At 39.2% G+C, this 24,853-nt stretch overlaps 1 long non-coding RNA gene across 1 annotated transcript in view; it reads left to right on the top strand.

The window, feature by feature from the left end:
• Positions 1 to 673: 673 nt before the first annotated feature.
• LOC140500227 (uncharacterized) overlaps positions 674 to 24,853 on the top strand; it is a 37,424-nt gene continuing 13,244 nt past the window's right edge. The window contains exons 1-3 of the long non-coding RNA XR_011965651.1: positions 674 to 803; positions 23,869 to 23,982; positions 24,609 to 24,722. This is a non-coding gene — a long non-coding RNA (uncharacterized lncRNA). The remainder of the gene's footprint in view (positions 804 to 23,868; positions 23,983 to 24,608; positions 24,723 to 24,853) is intronic.

The following is a 24,853-nucleotide window of genomic DNA, read 5'->3' as shown; positions in this document are numbered from 1 at the left end:
GGAAGGCTTCCAAGAAGCCTTCCCTGATTTCAGGTATTAGAAAAAATCTGTCTCCACAAATTCTCATTGCATTGCTTGAACTCTCCTCTGCACTTGTCATATTCTAACCTGTACCATAGTGCTCTCTCTCTATCTCATCTATCTCTCCTATTGCTGAGAACAAAGTCTTTCCTATAGAAGACACTTAATGCATGTTTGTTGTGTTCTCATCTAGTGCTTGAGATGAGCAGCTTGTCCTGTCACTGAGTGTTCCTCTTCCCCCACTGCACTCATATGCATCCACATAACCACAATAACTTGTCTCCATGAGGCATATTCCTTCAGTCTCAGCTAATTATGGCCAGTCACATACCAGAGGTCACTTTATCAATGAACATAAACAGGAAACAGAGGCACAGGGAATTTATGTATGAGGAGAATAACCCATGACACCAGAGACCAGCAGTCCAAGTCCTGCTCAGAGACTGTCACTAATACTGCCTTGTGCAATCATCCTATAACTTCCTAAGCCTCACTTTTCTCCTCACAATGGTCTTTGGCTTCAGCTCATCCTCTCTTTTGCAACAGGGCTGCTAAGAGTCCAGATTCCACTTGAAGATATCTTTCACTTCTCTGGGCCCAGATACTATTCTAGCTCTGCCTACTGGTAACTATCATCAAGCCCTGTCACCTGACCCACCTTACCCAATGGACTCCTGCCATATCAAACTTACTACCTTTTCCTGTGATACTTTATTTAAACTTTCACTTTAAGTAGAACACAGAATATATTCTCACTCCAGGAGACCTTCCCAGGTGCCAAGGTAAGCATTGTCACATACAGCATGTGTGACCTTCTGTAAGTCTTCTTCTGTCTTTTGGCTGTTTTTTTCTGTATTAAAATTGTAGATTGGGTGAATGTGGAGAGAGAGATGTAATGGTGGGGTAGGAAGAATGTTTGACTTGATAATCTCCAATGTCTCATTCATCTTCATGACTCCTCAATACTATGATTTTCCCTTCCCTCACCTCATCCCTCCCAATCTCTCAATTTTGACAGAGGAATTGAACCAGAGAAACTGATGCCTTGAGAGAGGACTTTCTGGGAGGTCCATTGGGTCTGCTAGGGGATGAAGAAGTGTGTGTGTGTGTGTGTGTGTGTGTGTGTGTGTGTGTGTGTGCGTGTGTGTGTGAATTTGGGATGGGGGATACCAGTGAGTGTAGCACAGATGAGGTAGTTGATAGAGACTTGGAATCAAGATCATATCCCACTGGTGACATTAACTCTGACTATGGAAAAATTCCTTACACTCTTTGCTACTCAGTTTCCTGATCTTTAAAATGCGGATAGTAAAACTGGTTGTACCGACTTCTCAGAGTTCTTATGAGATTTATTTGAAATGTCTGCAAAATGTTTTGCAATTCTCAGATTGTGATACGAGAGTTTATCACTATTATTATTGGAATGAAAGTCCCAAATATAAAACTCTTTTCTTCGTGAGGCTACACAATATCAAATACATCCAAATGGATATAAAATATAAAATCTGACCAAGTTCCTATTAGAATCTATAATTCTTCAGGTTTCTGAACGGACAAGTGACTTTGGACCAAAACATGGCTAAAGGAATTTAAGAGTTGAAGGCACTTCAGGACCAAGGGAATTAAGGGAACTTAGAGGATGAAGGGCTGAAATAATGAATAGACAGCAGTGCATTCCAGTCCCTGAAAATATTTTCAGAGCAAGGAAAGATAATGAAACAGTGAATGAAACCTGAGGTGGGAGGGAGGAATTAATTAGGATAGGGGAATAATCAGTTCAGTAGCAAATTAACAGTTGCCAACCCAGTCAGTATGAAAGCTGAATTCCTGTTGACAGATGGGGTGGTCACTCAAGAACTAGAAGCAGGCCTGTAGCATGAGATTCTTTCTTGGGCTTCCATCTCCCCTATCCTGGGGAGGGGTAGTTTTCACCTTTGAGCTCCGATTTCTCTTTCGCTTTCTAATTCCACCCATGATCAAAGATCACAAGGAAAGGCAGGGGCCTCAAGAAACCAGCAAGAAGGAAGAAGGAATACTTTAGTGCCCAGGCACAGGCTCTACCACATAGCATCTCTGGGAAAAGGGTATATTTCTTTCTACCTAAAGAGAGGTTAGGGGATCCACCTCCTCCTGGCAGGGCATATTTACAACCAAAAAGGAAAATAATCCCTTCCCATACTCTCATACCAAAGAGGCTGACACCAAGGGAACCTCTCCTAGAAAGGGAGTGTATTATACCCAGTTGGAGATATGTGAACCTTATTGTATAGTCTTCAAAAGTAATTCAGGCTTCTCTCCAGAGGAAACCCTGGACATTCACTCAACACTGACAGAGGCAGAGGAATGAATATACAGAGTTCTACTTCACTGTCTGCCCCTAATAAAGTCTTATCCTATCACACTATTCCAGTTTACATCTTTGAGCCCTGGGGATTTGAGTGCAGGGTAAGAACTAAAGGTAGCTATGTTAACACACTGCCTTCAATGGAAAAGATATCTCTTTCACTCTTACCAGGGATTATCACAAAGTCAATATTGCTGAGATTGGTTAGTGATACTTCTTTCTTTCTTTCACATTCTCATCATCCTGCCTTTATTTCTGGGGCTAGTACTCCTGGGCCCAACTCTCACAGACTTCTTCCCTCTATCTCTTACTCTTTGCTGGAACCATGTATGAAGAGACACAGGCATTCTTCTCCAGATTATGGAGCTGATCTTGGTCCCAACTCAAGTCAGAGGTATTTGCAAGTAAGAGAGAGCCTAGTCTATCTGCCTCTTTCTCAGTACTTTCTTTTGCCTTCAAGGAAAATTACTCTAGGCCATCACTGGCAGCTACCTGACCCTCAAACTATATTTGGTATGCCTTTACTTATTGATACTATCACCACCCCTACCACAAACATTTAGTTCTTTTGTTCTTTACATGACACTGACTTTCTTATGTGTTTCTTATACTCAGTGATCCCATGGTGATGCTATCATTTACTCTATGGTGTCCCTATTACAGTCACTAACCTTCCATCCTTGACCCTATCATAAACATTGAACCTCCATATCTCTGTTACAGAGAGTGATCTATCTATGTCCCCATTAGATTCAATGACACCACTTCTCCCATCACAAATGCCAACTCCCTGTGTTCCTATCACATATCTCCTATCTTTCTCCCTTTCTGTTTCCTCCAGTTATGATGAAGATCATTAGGTTCCATTTCCCCACCTTCCTTAGTTTCCTTCCTCCTTCTTGAGATGCCCACATTGACCTCACAAAACACTGCTCTTGTTCATTTTCCAGGATTTGAAAGATGGCTCCTAAAGACTGAGACATGATCTTATCAGATTTTGTCCTCTCCTCTGTATGATCACTTATTGCCCAATCCATTCTCTTATTACCAAAAACTACTTCCTTGTTTCCCCCTCTTCTTCCTCCTCTTCCTCCTGATCCATTTTAGGACCCTCTCCTATCTGGAGCAGTTGATTTGCTCTTTGGGTAATACTGTCCTATATACATATACACATACACATACATATATATACACATATATGTATGTATATACATATACACACATATGTACATATAAAGTGGATTTCATCCCAACATTTGACAAGTGCTTCAGAAGTCTGTCTAGACAATCTGGAAAGATATGGAATGGGTGATAGATATTCCTTCTCAGAACTCATCCAAGAAACCTTCACCTTGGAAAGTTTTCACATTTCATTAATTTCCCTGATCCCTGAATTCTACTTCAAACTCCATTGTCATTTGTACTTTCTGGACCCTGAGTTTCCTTGGCTCCCTGGACTTCGAAATTGGTCATATCCCATACCCCAAAGTTACCTTTGCTCTTTTTCTACTATTGCCATGGTAACTTTAAGTGGATTTTAGTCTGGCAGCTACTCCATCTTTCACTTCTCTCCAGTGTCTCTACATGTTACAGATGATTTGAGTGATTTTTCTGAGTGGTGAAAATAATAAATCATACATAATACAGTATACGGTAGGAATTACACCTAAAAGAAATATGTAGTGACTAGGTGATATTTAAGTTTTTAAGTATTTTATCTTAGAATTCTTTATTTCTTTTTTACCTCCTTCCTGATTCTCTGGTATTATGGAAGGATTATTCAAGAAGCTTCATACAGTGGAATAAGTAAGAGGGCCTGGGTTTAAAGTCTCATCTTTGAGGCTCACTTATCTACTTAATCTCCTTGAATCTTAGTTTCCACCTCTGTATAACTGGGGATTGGGATAGATGACCTGTGAAGTCTTTTAAGCTCTAGCTCTATAATCCTAAGAATGGCCTCTTCCACTAAAATACCACCAAATTGTTCCACAACCCACAGGATAGAGGTTCTTCACCCATTCTTCAATCCTAGGTTCAATCACAGACAATCAGAAAATGTCAGGTAGCCTATTGATTCTCAGGCATTGGGTCAGCTTTGTATGCTCTACTTATACCAGCCCCCTAGTATTTTGGAAACCCTTAGTTAATAAGATATTCCCCTTCTCAGCCCCCACTCACCCACCCAAGTGGCAAAGTGCAAAGAAAAGAGCTACAAAATGTAAACATCACAGTATAATGTTTGGGGCACTACAGTAGTGGTACTGACTTGTAAACATTTGAGATTAGCTTTTGTGCTACCTTCCTTAAACCTTCAGAAAGGTCATGTGACTAGATCTTACACAGTGAATGCATGTCCTATCGGAATGATCTATTCAAGCCAAGGAGTCTCTTGAGAGCCTCAGGCACATGCATGAAACCTCTTTCCAAAAGACTACAGTATTCCCTCTGTCAGTCAGTAAACATTTATTAAGTATCTACTATGAGTTAGACATCATGCTAAGCACAAGGAATACAAAGGAAGGTAAAAGACAGTTCATGCTCTCAAGGACTTCACAATCTAAGGGACGAGACAACATGCAAATAATTATGTATATACAAACTATATCCACAATAAAAAGGAAATAATCAACAGAGGAAAGGCACTAGAATTAAGTGAATAGAGAAAGGCTTCTTGTAGAAGGCAGGAATTTGAACTGACACTTGAAGAAAGCCAGGAGATGGAGATTAGGAAAGTGATCATCTCAGGCATGCAGACAGTTAGAGAAGATGTCTGGAGTCAGGAAATGGAATGTCTTGTTTGAGGAATATCAAGGAAGCCAGTGTCAATGGATTGAAGTATGTGTGTGTGTGTGTGTGTGTGTGTGTGTGTGTGAGAGAGAGAGAGAGAGAGAGAGAGAGAGAGAGAGACAGAGAGACAGAGAGACAGAGAGACAGAGAGAGACAGAGACAGAGACAGAGACAGAGACAGAGACAGAGAGACAGAGAGAGACAGAGAGAGAGACAGAGGGACATACAGCCAGCCAGCCAGACAGACAGACAGACTTCCCAAAAGAATTAATCTGGGAGTGGAAGACCCTCAGAATTTCTGGACAGAACAGAAACAATCTTCTCAAAACACTCAATCTAAGCCATCAAAATCCAAACAATGAGAAAGTTAATCTTGGACTGGGACCTGTTATTGAGAGTCAGAGGGAATAGACATTACATGAGACAAAAGAGTTAATTGTCCCAGTCTCTCTCTCTCTCTCTCTCTCTCTCTCTCTCTCTCTCTCTCTCTCTCTTCTTATCCATATATATGTATGTATGTATTATGCATTATGTATATATGAAAGAAGATAAAAAAGTCTAGCCCCAAAATGTCAAGATATATTCTGAAGTATGTTATCAAAACTACATGTAAGAATATGACTCTCCACATAGAGAGAGGGGGAGGAAAAAGAGGAGGAGGGGTGGGAAGTTTGTTTGGTTCTTTTCCTTCATTCTCGTAGAGGACCAAAATGGCATCATTATGCTAGAATCAAGTTATAGCGTGTCATTCTGTGGTTGATCAGATCAATGTAAGCTCAGAATTTTCTGTCACAGGTCTGGCACAAATAGTCCATGTGAATGTTTAGTGTGGATTCTCTAAATGTGTGCATCTCACATTTCTTTTGAGCTATTTCAATTCTGCTTTGCTTATAGATGTTAGAGACATGCTTGATACACAAAAGGGTATCAAGGAAAATTTATTAAAATTTAGTTCAGGGGAATTGAGCACTTTGGCCAAAGCTGACTCTCTCCCACCCCCGCCACCTTCAGGATGGGGAAGTGCCTTTTATGTTCATTATGAATGGGTAGCTTTCCAATAAGACTACAGGAAGGCTACAACTTATTCAGATCAATGGAAGCTTCTCATATTGTTCCTAATTTTCTACCTCTCGCGACACCATCCATTGCCACATGACTTCATGTTCTCCTCTCTGATAAGCTTTCCCTCAAAAAGCTCATTAAGTCTACGCACAAGTTTCTGACCTCCATCCTAACCACACTAGGTCACAGCTCTGATTACCCAAAACTGTGGAAACAGAACTTCCTTATTTCTCACAAACTCCCTGCTTTTCTCCTTGTTAAAATTTGTTTCCACACCTAAATCCTATCAACACCTCCTCACTTTCTTTCCCCTATGAATTCTTCCCTGCTTCTATCTCCCCTCTATATGAATATGGAAAAGGAGCAAAGTTGACTGATGCATTGACAAATTACAAGGGGCAATCCCCTTTCATAAGCACAGATACAGAGACTCAGAATAAAAAGACAAATTAATGAATTGTCCTTTTAGAAGTTTCATCTCATACAGGAGTCTGGGGAGAAAAACATCATCTGATGCAGTTTTCTGGTCTGGATGCTCATTCAAACCATCTTCAGAACAGCATCTCAGCATCTTCTTCCCTTTTTTTTGGTAGAAATCCAGATATACACTCTCCTACAAAACTGACCTTACTACAATTTCAGATTACCATTCCTAAGCTTTAAACTCTTATCACTCTTACATTATTTCTCTGATGGCATGGTCTTCTTTGGCAATGAAGGATGAACACACACACACACACACACACACATACACTCTTGCAAAATAAAAATTGGAACTTTTGCCAATTTCCATGCTTAAGAAATTTACATTAGAACACAGTTTTTACATTTTACATTAATTCACGATTGATTTCCACCATCAGCAGGGTGAGATTCATTAAGGAATTAATATCATGCTCCAGTACATATACAAATATAATAAGTGATCATGTATCATGTCATAAAACAATTCCAACTTCTGATCATATGATACTTCTTTTAAAGCATTTACAAGATAGACCACAAACCATTCTTCTTTACTATTAACCAAAAGAGACAAGAATAATATTAACTAAGTATGCTAACCTCACAGGCCCTCGATCTAATTGTCTCCATGCTATTACTAAGAATTAAAAGACCTTAATTTATTGTTGTTGGTCTAAAATTCTCAGACTAATAGCTTAATTTTTGGATTTAACCTCAGATGTTCCCCTACCAACCATCTATTATTTAATAGATTTAACAGTGGTATTATGCTTACAAAACTTTTTATTGTAGGAAATTGCCACTAAGAGTAGAGATATTTCAGGGAAACAACATCTTCCTAACTTCATGTCAATTCCAGGCAGGTATAAATTGTCAACTGGCATTTAACCAGGCTTAAAGTCTGCAAGGTGTCAGTGGGGAAATTGAGTCAGGAGAGTCCTACTTCAGTACAGGTGAAATAGATGTTCTCCCAAACTTCCCATGAGATCATCTATTTGCAGTTCACACCAGAATCTCACAGACTTGCTGGCATAATGGATCAGTGGCTCAGACAGCCTGTCTTACTATCCACACCTGCAGTTAGACTCAGAAGAACAGTTAATAGTTCCACAAAATCTTAAAATAGCAAGCTCCAATAATCAGTTTCAGATATGAGTATAATTTCACATTGGCTAAGGCACACCTTCTAAAGCAAGTTTTAAGTAGCTTGCATGCCTTTCTATACTTGTTCTAGTTTCTGATTAAATAACAATCATAAAATCAATTTACCATTAAAGCCATAAGTTATTGCTCTAATAGTTTTACATCTGCTTCTCAAGTTTCTCAAACACTTTCTAACTACACTCAGTCTAACAGAATGAGTTATACATTTAAATTCAAACACTAGCTTCAACTTATGTTTATGAAATGAATTCAAATCAAAACAGAAACATTTAACTTTTCCATCAATGCAAAATATTACCAGAGGTTACCTGCCTTTTAGAAACTACCCGGAAATTCTTTTTTTTTCCCCAAACTGAAGATGTCTCTGATGTAGTCTCAGTAATTTGACTCAATTAATTGTGTTTACCCAACTGGTCTTTTTAACCTGTAAAGACCTTATTCCAAGTTGGAATCTTTGTCCCTTACCCCAAAAGAGTTTTATTTCCATTTGTCTAACAGGGCCCTGGAAAACCTCACCTTGAAAGCACCTTGGATTTCCCCACTTAAACTGGCTCTCTTGAGGCCCATATGCATATCCCTATCACTATGCCCAAATCTCTGTTCTATTTCCCACCCCCGATCTAATCAATCCAAATCTTCAGGTTTCTGGTTACTACCATCAAGACCATACCTGGAATTCCTAGACAACCTGTGTTCACCCTTGAACTCCTTCCTCAGTCCCTCTGTTACATCTTGTTTTAGCATTACAATTTGCTCAGATTGCCTAAAAGCCTATCCAATATTGAGAAACCTCAACAAACTTTGACTTTTGTTGGCTGAAAGAAGACTTGGGTTGAGTTCATCTGAGCAGGACCCAGCATGTTGTTGTTTTTGAGTCACAAGCATGCCTAAACTGAACAATTACATATCATTACAGTTAACTTTAAATTCCACTCTTGTTCTATGGAACAATGATTCAACATCACATTTATACTTTGGTTTCCTTTCCTTTATCCAATTATTCCCATAACATTCAGAAAGAAAGTTCTATTTCAGGGATTTTATCTTTCACAAGACTATACCAGAGTACCCATTTACCAAATTAATTGAAAACAGAAAGATTCTACTACTTGCATTGTGCTTACATCTTAAACTATCTGGTTTGATAATAGGAACATGCCATGAAGATGAAAAGCAAGGACCAAATTAGATATAATCTCCACCTTATAGCTGGACTCAGAAATAGCCAAGTAGGAAAATATTCCTTTTCATAGAAACACAATAGGTAAACTGAGCCAGAAGGATCCCATCCCAGGCTGAGGATAGGATTGTACCCTGAGGCAAAATTCTGTCTGCAACAGTCACATCGCTGTCTGAGTAGTAGAACACAATAAGTAATGGTCCCAGAGGCCTTTGCATCAGATGGATGGTTTCACTACTCAAAAATTTTGCCAGGACTTATATTAGGTCTTAAATTTGTCCTAAAAGCCAATCACTGTAGATTATTTATCACCAAAATAAGTTCCTTATTTAGGAACTCCATAAAAAAAAAGTTTACCCTTTAGATGGAGACTAAAACTTTAACAGAGCAAGTTCATCCAAATCACTGCTTGCTAGTCTCAGATGCTATAGCCACCTGAGTGATGCTTTCAGGCTTCTCCAGTCTTTGGGGGCCCAAGGTGGAGCTGGCACCCCATCTTTTCTTTCCTTTGACAGTAGGAAAGCGTTAACATCATTTCTCTGAGCAGCTCTGAGTTCAGATTAGATTTTAAGAAGTCCTTTTGTAATAATCACTGGACTTTGAAGGTGAATGAAGAGACTGCCATGAGATTGTCTTAAATTTATCACAGAGCTTCCTGGAGCCATAAAGCTCCTGATCTCCTTTATCTTGTTCTTTATCTTCCAACTCTGTTAAAACCTTTGTATAACAAATTAGCTTGCAAATATAAATTTGGTGGGCTTTCCAAAAATCATACAACAGATTTTGCAAAACCTTTCTTCATGCAAAAAATGTTTTCCTTTCCTAAAAACATTTTATAATTTGTCAAAAAATCCTCTTGAACCCAATTGACAAAAATTACAACAAAAGATCTAAAATCAAGGCTTTTATATCATTGTCAATTTTCCTTTCACAAACTTTTTTTTAATTTAATTTTTCATTTTTAACACAGTTTGTAACAGATAAAACAATTCAAACTTTTGGTCAGGTGATACTTCTTTTTAAAGCATTTGCAATATGGCCCACAAAAGAATTTTCTTTTTAAACATTAACCAACTGAGACACAAATAATATTTATGTTGCTAACTTCACAAGCCCTTGACCTAATTGTCTCCACACTATTACTAAGAATTAAAGGACTCTAACTTGTTGTTGTTGGTCTACAGTCCTAAGCCTAACAGCTTAATTTTAGACTTAACCTTAGATGTTCCCCTACCAGTAATCTACAATTTAATAGATCTGGTATTAAGCTTACAAACCTTTTGACTATAGGAAATTGCCACCAAGAATAGAGACATTGCAGGGATGCAATATCTCCCCAACTTCATGTCAGTTCCAGGCAGGATTAGATTATCCACTTGCATTCAGTCAGGCTTAAGGTCTGCCAGGTGTCAGTGGAGAAATTGAGTCAGGAGAATCCTACCTCAGCCTAGGGAGAACAGCCACTCTCCTTCCCATGAGATCACCTTTTGCAGTTCATACCAGCATCTCACAGGTTTGTTGGCATCATGGATTGGAGGCTCAGACTGCCTTTCTTGCTACCCATACCTGGAGTTAGATTCAGAAGAACACTCCCTTAATAGTCCCATAGCATTTAAAAATGGCAAGTCCCAATAACCAGGTTTCAAATATGATTATAATTTCACTTTGGCTAAGGAACATCTTTTGAGGCAAGTCTTAAGTGGTTTACATGCCTTTCTATACATATTCTAATTCCTGATTAAATAGCAATCATAAAATCAAATTTACCATTAAAACCTCAACTTTTTCATCAATGCCAAATTTTACTTGAGGTTACCTTCCTCTAGGAAATTTAGACTAAAATTCTTTCCCCCAAACTAAAGATGTCATTGATGTATTCTCAGTTATTAATTCAGTCACTACTAATTGCTATTACCTCACTTTGTAATGTGTCCAATTTTTCTCCCCATCATTCCCCTTTCCCCACTTCCTAATACCTTGCACTCTGATTACCCCTTCCCTCAATGTACCCTCCCTTCTATCACACCCCACCCTTCCCTTATCCCCATCTTCTCTCTTTTCTTGTAGGGCAAGATAAATTTCTATACCCCCTTCCCTGTGTTTCTTATTTCCTATTATATATCCTATTATATTATTATATGCAACAAAAATTCTCAACATTCATTGCTAATACTTTAAATTCCAACTTCTCTCCCTCCCCCTTTCTCCCCAACCCCAATGAGAAGCCAAGCAATTCAATGCAGAGTTAATACGTGTCATATTGCAAATAACTTTCATAATAATCAGGTTGTATAATCTTAATTACATTGCCCTCTGTCTTACTCTCTCCCCCCTTATTTTCCCCCCACAATTGACCTTGTCCCTTCCCAAAAGTGTTTGTTTCTAGCAATTCCCTTCTACCATTTGCCCTCCCTTCTATTATCCCTCTCACCCCACTTGTCACCTCCTCCTCTACTTTCATGTGGTGTGATATAGATTTTCCTATCAAATTTAGTGAGCATGTTATTCCCTCCTTCAGCCACATGTGGAGAGAGTAGCTTCATTTTTCCCCTGTCCCCTTCTCCTTTTTCTCCTCCATTGAACAAGATTTTTCTAATTTTTTTTATGAGTTATAGTTGGCCCCATTCCATTTCTCCCTTTTTCTTTCTGATATTTTCCTTCCTCACCCCTTAATTTTTATTTTGTTTTATTTTACTTCACTTTATTTTTTTGTGTGGATATCATCTCTTCTGATTCAACACACTCTGTACTTTCTGTCTATATATGTGTATGTGTGTGTGTGTGTGTATGTACAATCTCTCCTTCTACCCAAATACTGAGAAAAGATTCAAGAGTTATAAATATTTTTTTTCCATGTAGTAACGTAAACAGTTCAGCTTTAGAGATTTTTTTATGATTTTTCTTTCCTGTTTACCTTTTCATGCTTCTCTTGATTATTGTATTGTAAAGTCAAGTTTTCTCTACAGATCTGGTCTTTTCCTCAGTATGAATGATTAAAAGCCTTCTATGTCATTGAATGACTATTTATTCCCTTGAAATATTATACTCAGATTTGCTGGATAGGTGATTCTTGCTTTCAGTCCCAGTTCCATTGGTATCTGAAATATCCCATTCCAAGCCCTTCAATCCCTTAATATGGAAGCTGCCAGATCCTGTGTTATCCTGATTGCATTTCCACAGTACTCCAACTGTTTCTCTCTAGCTGCTTGCAGTATTTTCTCCTTGATCTGGAAATTCTGAAATTTGGTCACAATATTCCTAGGAGTTTCTTTCTTTGGGTCTCTTTCAGGAGGTGATCGATGAATTCTTTCAATATCCATTTTGCCCTCTGGCTCTAGAATATCAGGGCAGTTTTCCTTGATAACTTCATGGAAGATAATGTCTAGGCTTTTTTTGATCATGGCTTTCAGGTAGTCCCACAATTTTTAAACTGTTTCTCCTGGATCTATTTTCTAGGTCAGTTGTTTTTCCAATGAGATGTCTCACATTATCTTCTATTCTTTCAAACTTTTTGTTTTTGTTTTTGTTTTTTTTTTACTAACTGCTTGGTTTATCTCATAGTCATTCATTTCCCTGAACTCAATTCTCTCTTTCAATGAATTATTTTGTTCAGTGAGATTTTAAACCTTCTCCTCCATTTGGCTAATTCTGCTTTTTAAAGCCTCCTTATCCTTATTGGCTTTTTGGACCTCTTTTTCCAATTGAGTAAGCCTCTTTTTAAAGCAGTTATTTTTCTTAGCATTTTTTTGGTTCTCCTTTAGTAAGCTGCTCACTTGTTTTTTAAGCTCTTCTATTGCCTGAGCCCAGTTTAAGTTCCCTCTGGAGGCCCTGGAGGCAGAGGCCTTGACTGCCTCTGGCAGTATGCCTTGTACTTCCTCCTCGGAAAGGATGGGGGAAGACATTTATTCCCTGTAAATGTAACCTTCTATGGTCTTATTTTTTCCTTGTTTTGTACATTTTCCCAGCCAGTTACTTGACTTCCGAGTTTCCTCTTCACAACTACTTCACTTTCTGTTCTGCCAAGCCAGCCCTGAGGGCTGAGATTCAGATGAGCTGCTCCAAACCCTCAGGGGCTTTAGGCAGGGGCAGGCCTGCTATTCAGTATGAGATTAAGATCAGCTGCTCAGGTGGGGGCAGGGTGACCACATAGGGCTCAGTTCCCTCAAGGGGTTTCTGATGAGACCTTCAACAATGGATGCAGGCTATTGCCTGCTTTGGAAGCTCCTGTCTGCTGCTGCCTCCACTGCTGCCACCTGAAGAGGCCCGAGTTATGGGGAAACCCCGCTCCCTTCTTGGGCGGTGGAAAAGACCCTCTCACTGACCTTTGGTGCCTGTGAGTTGAAGGATCTGCACTGCTACTGGAGATTCTGTCCCTGAAGCCTGCTTGGATCAGTTCCTCTTGGTACTGCATGGCCAAGGCTTGGCTGGGCTCTGCCCCGCGTCCAGTGGGACAGACCTTTCCTGTTGATCCTTCAGGTTACTCTGGGCTAGAAATCTCATCCACTCCTTTGTCCTGTGGCTTCTGCTGCTCTAGAATTTGTTGAGAGTTCTTCTTTACAGTTATTTTATGGACTGTGGGGTAAGAGCTAGTGTATGTGCATCTTTCTACTCCACCATTTTGGCTCCGCCCCAACACAAACATATTTTTGTAAATGCTTGATTTATAGCAAAAACCATTTTAGCTCAAACTCCCTTCTTAATGCCAGAAATAAACTTTCTAACATACTTAATGCATCCTTAGATGGACCAGGCTTGACACATATGCGCACACACAGACACACACACACACACAGCCATATATATATATATATATATATATTCAAGGATTCTTATTTTCTCAATAGGAATTCCACAATACAGAAACTCTTATTCAGAATTCATAACAGCTTCTTAACCAATTCATCATTAATTTAACAATGTGATTCCTAATATAACAACATTTAGATAAATTACTTTTTCAACAATATACATTATATGTTTAAAACTTGAAGCAACCCATTATCCATTCAGGTGAATGCATTTCCACATCACCTTGAACAGAAATTCATCTCCTTACCACCACTTCAGCACACCCTATCACATCATAATAATTTAATATAACTTTTTGATTGTAGAAATTTGCTATAAAATAAAAGAGGGACAATGTCATATATAAATGGTAGTCCCATAAAATTTTAAATAGTAAATAAATATTGCCTTGGTATACTTTCAGATAGAGTCATCTCAAATGTGAATGAGCTATTATCAAATCAAGTTACATGATTTTTATGTCTTCTTAAAATACTTCCTCACACTCTCACAACTTACTAAAACCATCTGAAACTGACACATGCAGGACAATGATTCAAACCTTCTTAATGGCCTTTTATATTTTAATTACAACCTTTATTTATCTTTCCAAATCTCTCAATCCCATTACTCAGATTTTCCAGCTTTCCTTTATGTTTTAACCATAACTGTCTGTGCTGGAATCCCATTCCAGCTTAATGAAAGCAAAGGGATTAATGGCTAACCTTTTCAGAAGCTTGTTCATTCTTCCTTAATTATACTCACTCTGGAAGAATGAGATCTTTAGAAATTAAATCTTTTTAGCCAAGTGTTCAACTGGAGAATCTACCATTGTATAGCAAGTATCAGCATTTCCGCTGCTTATTTATAACCAAATATAAGCTTCAAATTAACAAATTTCTATCACATCCTTTTAAAACCCCAATATATACATAACAAAATCAAAATTTAAAAATTGTGTAACAGTTGCATTAGATTAAGGTTGCATCTAGAATAGATTCATCCTTGTGTCAAGCAGTTTGCAATCATAAATGCCAAATAACAATGTCTTTTTCTTAGTCCTGATAGGAAGAGCACTCTCAGATGCTGCTCTTTATTCCTTCTGGACAGATTTTGACTAAAATCTTATCAAATCTAGATTTATAATCACTAATGATAAACTCTTTAAACTTTTTTTCTTATGTCAAATATTTTTGTTAATTAAAAGAAAATTTTATTCATGACTTCACATATTCCCTTTTGACTCTACTTCCCCAAAAAGCTGAATTAGCATCTTTTGTCTCCCCTCTCCTCTCCAAGTCTCACTAGAGAAATAGCTCTCCCAATCCCATTCTAGCTTTTGAATCATATTGGGAGAGAGGAGGTAACTTCCTCTGGTACACCAGATAAAGACCACACGGATATTCTGCTGTCCCACCCAAATCTTTCTCCCTTTACATTTCAAATAAATCAAATACTCATCAATCTCTTCTAGCCTCTTTGTTCCTTAAAACAAATAAGGAAATCTTAGTAGTTAAGAGCCTAGCAATTCAACTTATCAAGAAAGTCACATATTTTAAGTTGAACACTCTGCAAAGAGTGATCTGAGGGAACAAGGTTTTCCATTCCTTTATCTTTCCTTTCACATTTAAAAAACGTGACCAGAGTGCAGAATGCAGAAAGAATTTTTTAAAAAGGTTTTCAATTCTCTATTAACACCATTACAAAACACTTCACAAACATGTACACACACACACACACACAGACAAGCCATTTAACAAAGCATTATAGAGTGCACATCAATTTCAAATTTGAATTCCCCACCATTGCTCAAATCCCCAGAACCCTGTCCAAGTTCATTCATTAACTTAGGGCCAACAAGGAATCTCCAAGACCGGGATATGACCAACAAAGAGATTGCCATGACAAACTTCACTCCATCAGCAAAATATCGACCCAGAGTGCAAGTACCTAGGGTGGCCTGATCTTTGCCCAGTATACTGGCTAACCTGGTCAGCTGTCAAGTTTGCTCCCCAATTTTTCTGGGCTCTCTGCCTGTGATCTGAGGTTTCATGCTTGAATGGAGTAGATTTAACTTATAGGAACTGTAATTTTTTTTTTTACAGGAGCTCTCTCCCTCTGTTTTATCTCACTCCCCTGAATCCACAAGTCAGGCCGCTTGTTGGGTGCCAAATTGTTAGAGATGCACTTGACACACAAAAGCATATCAAGGAAAAATTATTAAGATTTAGTTCAGAGGAATTGAGCACTTTGGCCAAAGTTGACTCCCCCTCTCCCATAGCCTTCAGGAGAAGGGAGTGCCTTCTATGTTCATTATGAATGGGTAGCTTCCCAATAAGACTACAGAAAGATTACGACTTGTTCAGATCAATGGAAGTTCTGAAATTTGGACCTTTCATGACACCATCCATTGCCACATGACTTCATGTTCTCCTCTCTGATAGGTTTTCCCTCAAAAATCTCATCAAGCCTGCCCACAAGTTTCTGACCTCTAACCTGACCATGCTAGGCTACAACTCTGATCACCCAAAACTGTGGAAACAGAACCTCCCTGTTTCTCACATAGAGCCCAGTACATTCTCCAAAGAGGGCATGCCATGCTGGGCCATACTGTGCCAGAGTCTTCCATGTCACAAAGTTCCAAAAGAGACCTTGAGAGTGTCCTCATATCACTTCTTTTGGCCGCAATGTGAGTACTTGCCCTGTGTGACTTCTCCATGAAATAGTCTTTTTGGCAAGCGTTCATTTTGCATTCAAACACTGTGGCCAGCCCATCAGAGTTTTGCTTTCTGAATTAGAGCTTGAATGCTTGGCAAGTTAGTTTGAGAAATGACTGCAGTGTCTGGTAAATTATTGTGCCAGGTGATCTTCAGAATCTTTTTAACAATTCAAATGTAAGTGATTCAATTTCGTGGAATGATGCTGGTATACTGTCCAGGTTTCACAAGTATACAACGATGAGGTCAGTATAATGGCTCTGTAAACCTTCAGTTTGATAGGCAGTACAATACCTTTTCTCTCTCACTCTTTTCTTCAGAGCCTCCTAGACACTGAGCTAGCTCTGGCAATGTATGTGTCAACTTCAATATCAATATGTACATAAATGGAAAGTACACTGCAAAAGTGAGTGAACTTCTCCAGCTTTAAAAACATCTCCACTTGCTGTAACTGATAGTTCCCTGTATGGATGGTGTGGTGGTGTCTAGTGGAGCACCTGTGTTTTCGTGATGTTAATTGCTAGGCCAAAGTTAGTACAAGCAGCAGAGATCTATACTTTGTTGCATTTCAGCTTCAGAGGCTGCACTGAATGCAGAATCATCTGCAAACAGAAAATCAAGTACCAACACTCCACTTTGTTCTTGGCTTTATAGCATTTTCAAGTTGAAGAACTTACATGAATGTGGTAGCTGACCTTGATGCCATGTTCATCCTCATTGAAGGCATTTGACAGCACTGCCCTGCTACCCAGACAGAGATTAGATATGTTATTACTTTTTTTTTTGTTGTTGTTTCCCAGGGTCCTATTAAGAATGGAGTAGAAGAATCATTGAAAGTTGAGAGATGTTCTTTTTCCTTCTCATAATCTTTCAATTCATTCAGTTAATTACCTAACAACTTTCCTAGTAACTACTCTTGGTTTCCTTCCTTTGTCTCTACTTTCTCCATGTTGTTGGTAACACATACGGAGCCATTTTTTTTTTGCTGCTTCTAAGACTTCATGCAATCGAAGAAGACAGGTTCTGGAGTCATTATGATCTAGAAGGCTTACAGAGCTGTGCATGATTCTGCCTATGTAGGAACCAAGCAAGAAAAATGATTACTGTTCTCTTATATGAATTACAATTACTAATGGGGAGACCAGGATTTGTTTTTCTTCCTATTTTCTCATTCTCCATTAATCAGCCCTGGAGGAATAAGTCTGAAACTGAGATTGGATTTAACATTCTCCTCTATCTTATTCAGATGCCGCCCAACTGGGAAAACCCATTGTATTCTATTCAGTTTTAAGTGAAGTTCAGGGTTGGGGAGCATATCCTTTGTCTAACACAGAGATTCTTGTTTTAATTTTTATTTATCTATTTATCTTTAGTTTTCAATATTCATTTCCACAAGATTTGGAGTTCCAAGTTTTCTCCCCAAATCTCATGTCCATTTACCACAAAACAGTGTGATTACCCTTCCCCTCAATCTGCTCTCCCTTGTATCATACCCCTCCCTTCCCCTATCCCCATCTTCTCTCTTTTCTTGTAGGGCAAGATAGATTCGTATACTCCAAGACCTGATTTATTATATCCCAGTTGCATGTAAAAACAATTCTCAACATTTGTTCCTAAAACTTTTGAGTTCCAACTTCTCTCCCTTCCTCCATTCCCACTCATCCCCACTGAGAAGGCAAGCAATTAAATATAGGCTATACATGTGTAGCTATGCAAAAGCCTTCCATAATGGTAATGTTGTGAAAGACTAACTAAATTTCCCTCCATCCTATCCTGCTCCCCCTTTATTCTATTCTCTGTTTTGACCTTGTCCCTCCCCAAAACTATTTACTTCTAGCTACTCCCTCCTCCCATTTGTCCTCCCTTCTGTCATCCCCAATACACCTCACTTATCCCCTTCTCCCCTACTTTCCTGTAGTGTAAGATAGATTTTTATACCAAATTGAGAATGCGTGTCATTACCTCCTTAAGCCATATGTGATGAGAGTAAGTTTCACTTTTTCTGTCTCCTTCCCCTTTTCTCCCTCTATTGAAAAAGCTTTTCCTTGCCTCTTTTATGAGAGATAATTTGTCCCACTCCATTTCTCCCTTTCCCCTTCCAATATATTCCTCTCTCACCCCTTAATTTTATTTTTTAGATATCATCCCTTCCTCTTCCCCTCACCCTGTGCCCTCTGTCTATATGTATATAATCCCTCCAACTACCCAAATACTGAGAAAAGTCTCAAGAGTTACAAATATTGTCTTTCCATGTAGGAGTGTGAATACTTCAACTTTAGTAAGTCCCTTATGATTTTTTCTTCCTGCTTACCTTTTCATACTTCTCTTGAATATTGTGTTTGAAAGTGACATTTGCTATTGAGCTCTGGTCTTTTTATCAAGAATTCTTTAAAGTCCTCTGTTTCATTGAATAGTCATCTTTTTTCCCTGAAGTATTATACTCAGTTTTGTTGGTAGGTGATTCTTGGTTTTAATTCTAGCTCCATTGACTTCTGGAATATCATATTGCAAGCCCTTTGATCTCTTAACATAGAAAGTGCTAGATCTTGTGTTATACTGATTGTATTTCTGTAATACTCGAATTTGTTCTTTCTGGCTGCTTGCAATATTTTCTCCTTGACCTGAGAACTATGGAATTTGGCTGCAATATTTCTAGGAGTTTTTCTTTTGGGATTTATTTCAGGAGGTGATTGGTGGATTCTTTCAATATTTATTTTACTGTCTTCTTCTAGAATATCAGGACAGTTTTCCTTGATAATTTCATGAAAGATGATGTCTAGGCTTTTTTTGTGATCATGGCTTGCAGGCAGTCCCATGATTTTTAAATTGTCTCTGCTGGATCTATTTTTCAGGTCAGTTATTTTTCCAATGAGATATTTCACATTGTCTTCTATTTTTTCATTCTGTGGGTTTTGTTTTGTAATTTCTTGGTTTTTTCATAAAGTCATTTGCTTCCATCTGCTTCATTCTAATTTTTAAAGAACTATTTTCTTCAATTAGCTTGTGAACTTCCTTTTCTATTTGGCTAATTCTGATTTTTAAAGCCTTCTTCTCCTCATTGGCTCTTTGGACCTCTTTTGCCATTTGGGTTAGTTTATTTTAAAGATGTTATTTTCTTCAGTATCTTTTGGGTCTCCTTTAGCAACCTGTTGCCTTCTGTTTTACGATTTTCTTTCATTGCTCTCATTTATCTTCCCATTTTTTTCCTCCATTTTTCTAACTAGATTTTGAAAATCTTTTTTGAGCTCTTCCATGGCCTGAGACCATTGCATATTTTTTTTTGGAAGTTTTGGAGGTTTTGGAGGTTGTGGAGGCAGAAGACTTGAATTATATGTCTTCCTCTGATGTTATGTTTTGCTCTTCCTCATAAGAGAGGATGGAAGAAAATACTTTTTTGCCAGGAAAGTAACCATCTATAGTCGTATTTTTTCTTCTTTTTTGGTCATTTTCCCAGTCAATTACTTGAGTCTTGAGTCCTTTTTCAAGTGAAGGGTATACTCTGGGGATCTGTAAGTTCTCAGTTCCTCCAAGCTGGCACCATCAAGAGAGAGGAGTTTACTCCACTCCTGGCCTACACTCTGGTCTGGGAGCCACCACAAACTTTTCTGCCCAGGATCTGTGAGTAGGACTCCCTGTCCAGATCCTCTGCCAGCTCCATCAGCCAGTTCTCTTTTGCATGCAGGACAGCCACTCAGGACTGAGACCCAGATCAGCTGCTTGATTCCCTTAGGGTCTATAGGCAGAGGGCTCCAAAAACAGACTTTGCTGTTGTAGTGGCTGCTGGCACCCTGGTGCCAGGCTGAACCCTGCTCCCTTCTCATACAGGTGAAAGAGCTTTCTCACTGACCTTTGAAGCTGCCCTTGGCATTTATGGGTAGAGAAATCTGGGAACCACAGCTATTACCCATGACCCTGAAGCCTGCTCCCATCTTGTTGGTGTTGTGTGGCCAAGGCTGGGATGCACTTCACTCTGAACACAATGTGATAGACATTTCCTGTTCACCTTCCAGGCTGTCTTGGGCTGGAAATCTCTTTCACTCTGTCCTTTTATGGCTTCTGCTGCTCTAGAATTTGTTTAGAGTCCTTTTTACAGCTATGGGCATAGAGCTAGAGCAGGTCTGTCCTTCTACTCTACCATCTTGGCTATGCCCACCCCCCTACCCCCGCCCCATACAGGAATTCTTAAAGTTTTTCTACTTGAGACAGCTTCAGTGCTTCTTAAAGTGTGGCTTGAGACCACTTATGTGGTCATGATCCATAGTTTGAGAAGCACTGCAGATGGCTCTATGCTGAGGTTCATCTGGGAGTAAGATGTTTGTCCCATGAGAGGTCCATGACATCAGGGAGATGATTCCATGACATGGAAATGAATTGGATTTAAGTGAAAAAGGGTTATGCCAATCACCAGCCTCAGTTTCTCCTTTGGAGTCATTTGGGTTCAGTGGAAAGATATAGATCAGGATGACTGTAGTTAGCTCTGGATGCAGAGGGAGACCATGACCTTTTTAAGCTAAGGTCTTTCCTAGGTTTTGGTTTGACTGAGGTAACTCTCATTCAGTGATTAAGGCTAGGTAAGAAATGAGATATACAATGACCTTTTTAAACTAGTAAGAAAAAAAATCAATCTCAGAGGGGAAGACCCTCAGGTGTTTTGGCAAATAAAAGAAGAAACAATTGCTATTTACATGCACTCTGAGCCAATCAGGGCCTAAACAATGGCCAAGTTGGGCTTAGCCTGGTACCTATTGCTGGCCAATCCTGATATTTTGCATTTTGGGGGCAGATTTCTTTTTTAAGGGCCAAACCTTAAAACCAAATCGCTCTGGTTCTCATTGATTGGTCAACAATGGGTCCCAGATCAAACCCCACTTCATCATTGCTTGGGCTCTGATGAGCTAAGAGTGCATGAAATAACAATTGTTTCTTTTTTGGTCAGAAACCCTGAGGGTCTTCCTCTCCAAGATCTGGGAATAAGAATGACATAATCAAAGTTGTTAGAATAGGTTCATCTTCTTAATAATATTCATTCTTCTTATTTATTAACCAATCAGAATTGATTGACATCTGTCAGGACCACCCATTTTCCCAAGGACCTATGGTATCAATAGACTGCAATGATTCATCTTTGGTTTGTGAGAGATGGTCAAGTGACCATCCTTTTATTAATTATTCACTAGCCATAATTAATGAAATGCTTAATTACCCAGAAAATCTATCTCTTGAACTTATTATACATCACATGAGAATGGGGGAACAGATTTGGTCTGATTTCAGGTGAGAAAAGACTTTGAATTTTGCTACTGTTAGCATGGGGGTCACTCATAGTTAGCCTTATCTGTCCCCTAGAGGAGAAAAAAAGATGTTGTTCCGCTCTGAGAGTGTATAAACAGCAATTTATACACAGTTCCAAGGATAACCAAATACAAAGAGTTAGACCAGTGTGGAATAGTTTATAGCTCTGGTCTGAAGTCAAGAAAATTAGTCTTAAGTAAGTTTGGGAGTACACACCTACATAAGATACTGATTTGTCTTATTCCTCTTCTCTGCCTGACACCTCTTAGTTATGGAGAGGTGAGATTCTAATATTTCTTTTTAACTGTTGTGATGTTCCAGTGACAATTTTTCAAATTTCAACAGAAGGTGAAAAAGAAAGGAAGCGGGAAGATTGGGAGGGAGGAATAGAAAAAGGGGAAACAAAGGAAAGAAGAAGAAAGTCGCAAGGGAGGATTGTAGAAGAAGCATCATATTTGCCCAGGTTCTAGTGACTCGGCACACACACACACACACACACACACACACACACACACACACACATGCAGATACACCACAGTTATTATATTGGTAAGACAGAAGAGGTGCTGAAGACCAGAAATTTCCAAACTAATTTGACTAAGGAATATTTTGGGCTTTTGACAGGACACATAATTCTAATCAGGATGAGCCGTGGAATATGTTATGGGATTAAGGAAGCACAGTGGAAAAGTGAGAGTAAATTTGGCAACAAAATAGGTTACCTTGATATTATTTTGGTGTGGGAAGTAGCTGATAGTATTGCGATGTGGAAAACTACTGCATTTATTTGACACAAGATTCTAGTGGCTAATAAATTAATACAAAAGATATCACTGGCATCAGTATTATCCCTTTGAAGACCTCCTCATGAGATGCCATAGAACATGGTCAAGGAAATGAGCCCCTCACTATGGCATGGTTCAGAAGGAGCTGAGTGGTATAGTGGATGTTCAGAGTTAAAGTCAGAAAGATCTGAGTTCACATTCTGCCTCAGATATTTGCTAGCTGTGTGACTCTAGATCAGTCCCTTAACCTCTCGGACTCAGTTTATTCTTATGTAAAATGGGATTTATAACAGTGCACACCACAGAGAATTATTACTTAGAATCAAATGAGAACAATTCAATTCAATAAACATTTAAGTGCCCCCATGTGCCAAGCATTGTGCTAAGCCCTAGGGAAGCCAGTAAGGATGGAAAGAAGGAAGGAGGGAAGGGAAGAGGGGAGAAAGGGAAAAGGGGGGCAAAGGAGGAAGGGGAAGAAAAGAAGAGGAAGAAAGGAAGGAGAAAGGAAGGAGAAGAAGGACAAGAGGCAGAAAGGGAAGGAGGGAGAGAGTGGAGGAAGAAGAGAGAGAGGGAGGAAAGGAAAGAGGGAGGGAGAGAGAAAAGAAGGAGGAAACAAGGAAGGAGGTAGATAAGAACGGGAAGGAGGGAGGGAGAACTATTTCCTATTTATCTTCAATATCGCATATTTGTACATAACTGTTTGTAAGTTGTCTCTCTATTAGACTGTGAACTCCTTGAGAACAGAAATTGTCTTTTGCCTTTTTTCATATCCACTGCACTTAGCACAATGCCTGGCACATAGAAGACAATGAATGCTTATTGACTAAAAGATTCACTGACTTCCAAAATATGCAAAGTAGCACCTCTTCACACCTATGACACATTCATTCCTTGTAGACCCCTCTGTATAGTCTAACTTTATTCTCAATAAGTATACTCTGTTCTGAGGTTGGTGGACAGTTTCTGGGGTTTGAGGGGAAACATCTGTGGGTGAGGAATGGCTGCAAGCAGGGGCCAGAGACCCAGGGATGATGCTTAGGAATACTGGAGTGTATGGCCATAACCCTAGTTCTTCTTATGCTTAGCCAGATCTCCATCCTCTTCCCTGAGCAAGGCCCAGCATGCTTTATCTTGGGGAGAATGTTGTTATAAATGACATCCTTTTACTTGAGGAGGAGACTCCCAAAGAACAATATGGGATGCCTTTGTGTCAGGACAGAGTACGTAGGTTAGATTCTCCTGAGTTATCATGCTGTATTTCAGGTGAAGAAGAATTGATTCCAATGGATCCACAGGTGGGAAATATGATGAGGAACATGCTTAGCTTGTGGACACTTTCATTTGTAGCTTTTGCAGCTTTCTTATTTGCTGAAAGAGGTAAGTATGATGAAAAGTCATGGCAGAGAATTCCTCTTGAACCCTATGGGCCAGTTTGATCAGGAATGGTAGAGAGATATGAGCACTTGGTGCCTTTACCCTTACCCTAATCCAATTATCTCAATAGTAGCCCCTGTAATCCCAATAATAAGCACTCTTAGGAATTTTCATGGGTTCTTTGCTTATAACTAACAGAGACAGAAGTTGAAGGAGTACAAGGTATTTCTCAGTCTCAGAGCTCCTCTTTCCTCAGTGCTCTGTGGCTGGAGGTAAGAAACTGTCTCTGAGTCCCTAGATCCTCCTGCTAACACCTTCTATCCCTGAGGCTGGTGATCTTTATCCTCTTCTGAAATGTCCCTGTATGGGAAAACATGGGTGCAGAGAAGTGGTAGCCGTCTTTGGGGACCATGGGATCACAAGAGATTCACATCTCTCCATTTCACTACCTTCTCTCTTCAGCTGGAGAGTTGGACCAGTGGTCATCTTCTATGAGACAGATTGTTTTGGAGAAAACTCCTACTTCTACTCTTTTGGGAAGTCCTGAGTCCTTTAGTCAGAGCTAACAGTTAAGGGGTTTAGAGTAAGTCTGAATGATTATGTCCTTGACCCTTCATGTCCTCTTTCAGAACGTGTTTTGAAACATGCCTTTTGGTGGCAGCTGAATGGAATCCTGGCAGTTACTTATTCAGTGGAAATTGGTGTTACTATTTTTTATTTGTGGATATGGCACAGTTGCCAAGGTAATGTTGACCTGAGAGCAGAGATAGGGGTGAGAACTGAAAAATATTAAAGGACAGGCCTCATAAAATATTCACTTGGTGTTAACTCCCTTTCCTTATTTCGTTCTTACTCCAATTTCTGGACATTCCTG

This window comes from Notamacropus eugenii, chromosome 4 (genome assembly GCF_028372415.1).
Source record: "Notamacropus eugenii isolate mMacEug1 chromosome 4, mMacEug1.pri_v2, whole genome shotgun sequence".
Taxonomy (NCBI): Eukaryota; Metazoa; Chordata; class Mammalia; order Diprotodontia; family Macropodidae; genus Notamacropus; species Notamacropus eugenii.
The sequence above is the reverse complement of the archived record's forward strand: the minus strand, read 5'-3'. Positions and strand labels throughout refer to the sequence as shown.